We start from the raw sequence: 6302 nt of genomic DNA, 5'->3' as shown, positions 1-6302 counted from the left end.
AACACGTCAGTTCGCAAAGAGCTTTCTTTTCATGAACTCCTGCAAACTTCCCTATTACCTGCCACCCAGGATGGGCCAATTGAAAAGCCACTTCTATGTCAGATGGGTGTCAGAGGGGAAAACGAAATATTTCACAAAATCAGATCCCTAGGATTTCCCGCCTTCAACATCTTTGAGGTTCCATTTTTCAAGGTTCCTCTTTCATGTCAAGTAGGCAACCAGGAAGTAGTTTATCATTGTCTTCTTCCCAAAGAGAGACAGAGGGATTAGCTTGAAGTCACCCACTTGGCTTAAGGCAGGACTAGAACTAGAACTTCTGGCCTCCTGGTTACTACTACACCAAACTGGCTCTTCCGGCCCAAATTTAGGACTTTCTCTTTAGGAGGACAAGGCCTCACAGCAATGAAAACAGAATGCATGTTCTATGCATTGAATAACTCCCACAATGAAGTAATGTTTAGTGTAATGTTTAGAGAGACAACCTGTGATGAGTCCAACTCCCCTCTCCTTTTGCAAGGCCATTTCCTTGCACAAAGGACACACCCGGACATATCCAGGCATGCTCTGATCCAAATCTCACCAGATTCACTTCCCTATGACTCTTGCTTTTCTTATGACTCTTCTTTATACTCCTATACTGGAAGATGCCTGATGAGGCAATCTAAAACACCGATTAATCCATTTAACCTTTTTCCTCCTTGGATGCTATCCCCCTCTTGCCCCACACTCTTAGAAAACCACCAACCTAGTTAATCTTCAAGAAGCTGCCAAAGAGTAGAGATCAGACAGTACTAGGGAGTCCCAGGGAATCAGCCCGTAAATATTAATCCAAAATGAAGGTTCCTTGTTATGTTAGGGATCCAAGCAAGTGCAATAATTTTTGGTTAATAAACTATAGGTAGTCTTTGCTTAACAACAATATCTGGGGCCTGAAATTCTGTTAAGTGACAAGTTAAGTTGTAAATCGTAAATCATAAATCCACATGATCATGCTGCTTAGTGATGGCAACTCTAGCAGTGTCAGTTGCTGTCATTAAGCAAGGACCACACAGATTGTTAAGTGAGGACCTCATGTGTCTGTGACTTGTGATATCCTGCTTGTTTCCCCATTCATGTCATTTCTGGAAATTGGCACATCACAATCATGTGACCATGAAATGCTGTAAGTATGAAAAGCAATTGGAACTACCACTCATCCAGCACAGTATGTAAGTTTGATAGTCACTGAATTAATGGTCATTAAATGAGGAGCATCTGTTAGAAATGTTTCATTTAAATTGCAATTGACTATTTGTAACTTCTCTCTGCCAAATACTTGTGAACCTCTCAGAGTTGCTTGGAATCATGGTGGTATACTAATTAAATAAATAAATGTAGCAGATTGTAAATTGGGGTTTATTTTTTGTTTTAAGCTTGGTTATGTGCTGGAAGACTGAGTGGGCATATTTTCTTGATTCTTAAGGAGAGAAAAGGAGATGAATCAAAAATTTAGGCCTGAATTCTTAGCTTACCAAGGCTAAGACTTGGTAATTGTTGTAAATTATACAAGTAATGGAAATACATTTTAAAAAATTGTCTTTCTTGGCTGAAGATGAAGATCAATCCCCACTTAGGTTTTCAAACATTCACTGATCAATAATCATACACTGAACTAAATATAAGACAGAGAGAAATCAGCGGTCCTGCTATCGTTTTATATCAGTTTTAGGAAAATTTCTGGGACTGCTGAGAATATCTGGAATTTTGAGATCCTTTCAAAATGGCTGCTCTAAGACAAACATGGCACAAAATGCCTGCTCTCATGGGTATGGTCATAAAAATACCTTATTACCAGGAAAGGTGCCAAGGAAACTTTTTTTTTTAATTAAATTTATATGGTGCCCATCTCACTAACAAGATAGATCACTAGCTTTCCAAGATGCTTCTTAAGCAGTCCAACTTAAGTTTATCTTCTTTCTTGTCCAGAAAATACTTTTAAATGAAATACTAAACTGCAGCCCTGGAATATTTTCATTTTCTAAGAATTATATCTAGGATTTCTGTGGGGAAATTATTGGAGGGGTGGGGGGAAAGCCTTTCAGGTACGTACAGCTGTCTCTATTTCTTGCCACAGTTGTTAAGTGAATCACTGCAGTTGTTATGTTAGTTATTAAGTCCGGAGACAGCTTCCCCAATAATGGTCCAGTCAGGAACGGCTTTAACTAACTTTATTTGAACACAACGTTAACAGCAAGGAAAACTCTGACAGAACCACCAGAGCCGCTTTGACAGCTCTTATATAGTAGCTGTCAAAACGGCTGCACCAATGACGGGGCTCAAAAACTCCCGCCTAACTTGAGACGCGTCTTATCCAATCAGGAACTGCCTGGCTGTTGCCAGGCTAGAGACGCATCGTAAGTCTGAGGACTTTACACCCTTCCCCTCCTGGACCGCGCATGCGTAATCAGCCAAGTACGCAGGCGACCGTCGGCTCCGCCCAGATCTTCTCAGCTCAGGGGCGGCAGCCTCTGAAGGAGGAGTGGCTGCGGCTGCTGCCGCTCCTGCAGGAACTAACAACTCCACCCCCAAAGGAGGCCTGGCCGACGCGGGAATTCCCAAACTTCCAGGTAAGTTTCCCGACGAGATCGATCCGCGTTTTGAGGGTTGGAGTCCCTCCCTGACCTGTAGGTCCGGAAGGCTGGGTCTCAGAGGCGGCCTGGCAGGGTTGTGGTCTCTTTCCAGGACTGGTGGCCTGGATGGTGGCACGGAAACGGCTGGCTCTCCAGTTCCTGGGTAGTCCATGTCATTGAGTCGGTCCTGTGTGCCAGGCCTCCGCCGCCTTAGTTGATTTATATGGCGGCGCCACTCTCTCCCGTCAGCCAGCCGGACCCTGTAGGAATAGGGCCCGGTTATTTGTATAATGTCCCCCGGCACCCATTTAGGCGATGACCCAAAATTCCGGGCAAACACAGCATCCCCTTTACTGAACTCCCTAGTTGCGAGCGAGTTGTCCGGCCCCCGCTCCGTGTCATAGTGGGGGTGCAACCTATCCAGGGTTGTCCTTAATCGCCTCCCCATTAATAGTTCGGCCGGGCTAAGATTGGTGACTGGGCACGGTGTCGAATGTTGGGCTAGCAGGTACTGGCAGATCCGGTCATGCCAATTCGAGGGCCCGATCCGACTCAACGCTTCCTTGGCAGATCTAACGGCCCGTTCCGCCCGGCCATTCGCCGCCGGGTGGAACGGCGCCGTTGGTGCGTGGCGAATGCCATGCTTAGCCAAGACTGTCTGAAAGGGTGCCGATACGAATTGAGGCCCATTATCAGTAACCACTAGGTCCGGCAGCCCGTGGGTCATGAACAACTGTTCCAGTACCCTAATAGTCGCTTCCGCGGTGGTAGAGGACATGTGGGCCAACTCCACCCACTTGGAGTAAGCGTCCACTACCACCAAAAATGACTGCCCTAGAAATGGTCCCGCATAATCCAAGTGGATTCGGGACCAAGGTGAGCGGGGGATTTCCCATTCCCTGACAGGCACAGCCGGGGGCGCTGGCCGTGATTGCTGGCAGCATGAACACCTATTTACACAACTCTCAATGTCCCGGTCAATCTTCGGCCACCACACATAACTCCGGGCCAAAGACTTCATCCTTACGATGCCCGGGTGGGCCTCGTGGAGCGTGCTAAGAACGCTCCCCCTTAGCTCTTGCGGGATCACCACCCTATTTCCCCACAATAGACACCCCTTTAACGCTGACAGCTCATGCTGTCTGCGTCGGTAAGGAAGGAACTCCTCTGGCACTGGGTCCTTTGGCCATCCCCTACGTACCCAGTCCAGAACCTGGGACAGGATCCGGTCTGAAACAGAGTGGTGAGCGATGTCCAACAAGGATATCGGGGACTGCCATTCATCCACTAGAAGAACTGTTGTGGCAGGGGCAGGATCCACCACAGGGGTTGGTAGGGGGCAACGACTCAGGGCATCAGCGTGCCCAATCTCTTTACCTGGCCGATAGATTAATTTGTAGTTATAGGCGGCCAGAAACTCCACCCAGCGTGTCATCCTGGGAGAAAGGATTTGAGGGGACTGTCTGTCCCCAGCCAGTAACCCAAGGAGCGGCTTATGGTCCGTAATCAAATAGAAAAAACGGCCGTAAATGTAGTGGTGGAATCTCTTGATTCCTGCCACAACCGCAAGAGCCTCCTTATCCAATTGGCTATAATTCCGCTCGGGCGCCGAGAGCTTCCTGGAATAATAGCCAATTGGCGCCTCAGCCCCCCCAGGCAGTACATGGCTCAGAACCGCACCGATGCCAAAGGGGGAAGCATCACACGTCAGTGTAACGGGCAGGCGCGGGTCATACTGGACAAGGACTGCCTGGGAGGTTAGGAGGCTCTTGACAGCCTCGAAGGACGCGGCTTCCTCCTTTCCCCAATGCCACGGCGCGTTAGCCGCAAGCAACCTGTGGAGGGGTTCCGCAAGGGAAGCTTTATGCGGTAGGAATACCGCATAGAAATTCAGGAGACCTAAAAAAGCCTGAAGCTCCGTTTTATTCGTGGGAACCGGAGCCCTGCGAATAGCTTCTACTTTTGACAGGGTAGGGTGGATTCCCCGGGAGTCCAAAAGGAAACCCAGGAACTCCACCTGTGGAACCCCGATTTGACATTTCTGCGTCTTAAGTTTTAACCCAGCAGATCTAAATCGAGATAAGACGGCCCTCAACTTCGTGGTCAGGTCCTCTGGACCGACCGCAGAGATGAGGACGTCGTCAAAATAAGGAACGACGCCCTCCAACCTTCGTCACCAGTATTAAGTCCGGAGACAGCTTCCCCAATAATGGTCCAGTCAGGAACGGCTTTAACTAACTTTATTTGAACACAACGTTAACAGCAAGGAAAACTCTGACAGAACCACCAGAGCCGCTTTGATAGCTCTTATATAGTAGCTGTCAAAACGGCTGCACCAATGACGGGGCTCAAAAACTCCCGCCTAACTTGAGATGCGTCTTATCCAATCAGGAACTGCCTGGCTCTTGCCAGGCTAGAGACGCATCGTAAGTCTGAGGACTTTACATTAGTAACATAGTTGTAAAGTGAATCTGGCTTCCCGGTGGATTTGGCTTCTCACAAGGTCGCAAAAAGTGATCATATAACTCCAGGATACTGCAATCATCATAAATATGAACCAGGTATCTAGCATCCAGCAGGGATGTGGTGGGTAAGTGGCTAAGAGGCTGAGCTTATCGATCGAAAGGTAGGCAGTCAGCGGTTTGAATCCCTAGTGCTGCATAATGGGGTGAGCTCCCGTTACTTGACCCAGCTTCTGCCAACCTAGCAGTTCGAAAGCACATAAAAAATGCAAGTAGAAAAACAGGGACTACTTTTGGTGGGAAGGTAACAGCGTTCTGTGCGCCTTTGGTGTTTAGTCATGCCGGCCATATGACCATGGAGACGTCTTCGGACAGCGCTGGCTCTTTAGCTTTGAAACAAAAATGAGCACCGCCCCCTAGAGTCAGGAACGACTAGCACATATGTGCGAGGGGAACCTTTACCTTTACCTAGCATCCAAATTTTGATCACATGACTATGAGAATGCTGCACAGGTCATAAGTGTGAAAAACAGTCATAAGTCATTTTTTTTCAGTGCCTTAACCTTTGAATGGTCACTAAACAAACAGTTGTAAGTGGAGGGCTACTTGTATATGTATTTGTGGTAACATATATAGGCTTATCAGTGGACAGGACCAGATAATTCCATGTTTTTCGGATGGGGCAGAATTAAAAGATATATAAATTAATGCATCATTATAAGTGTGAGAATCAAGAGGTAATTAGAACAATTGGATAAACTTTGTCATGTTATGGTTACAGGCAGGGAAAGCTCATAGTTGCCTCAATACAAATAGGATCGAGTTTAATAGATTTGAGATTTCTGACTCAGAAAGGATTGGCATAAGAAAGCATAATGGATCTTGGCAAATTGCAAAATGATTCTAATGAGGCAAGATTTTCAAACTCTATTTGTTGAATGCAGCAGGAATCAGGAAAGAAGAAATTCTATTGTATCTATGTGACAGAAAAGCAAGAAAAGGTTGTCCATTGCAAACTCAGAATTTTAGCTCCAAGTTAAGCATAAAAACAAAGTGTCATTCAAAACAGTAGCTTCAGTCCTCTTACGTGCTTACAGTTCTAAGATGCTTTGGTTCCCAAAAGCTGCTTTAAAACAAAAAACAAAAAACTATAAGTATCTAGATTGTAGATATCTTAAGCAGCATCATTCCAAGGGCTGATTCACAAATTTGTGTATATCTCTTGATAACT

This window comes from Ahaetulla prasina, chromosome 1 (genome assembly GCF_028640845.1).
Source record: "Ahaetulla prasina isolate Xishuangbanna chromosome 1, ASM2864084v1, whole genome shotgun sequence".
NCBI classification, from domain to species: Eukaryota; Metazoa; Chordata; class Lepidosauria; order Squamata; family Colubridae; genus Ahaetulla; species Ahaetulla prasina.
The sequence above is the reverse complement of the archived record's forward strand: the minus strand, read 5'-3'. Positions refer to the sequence as shown.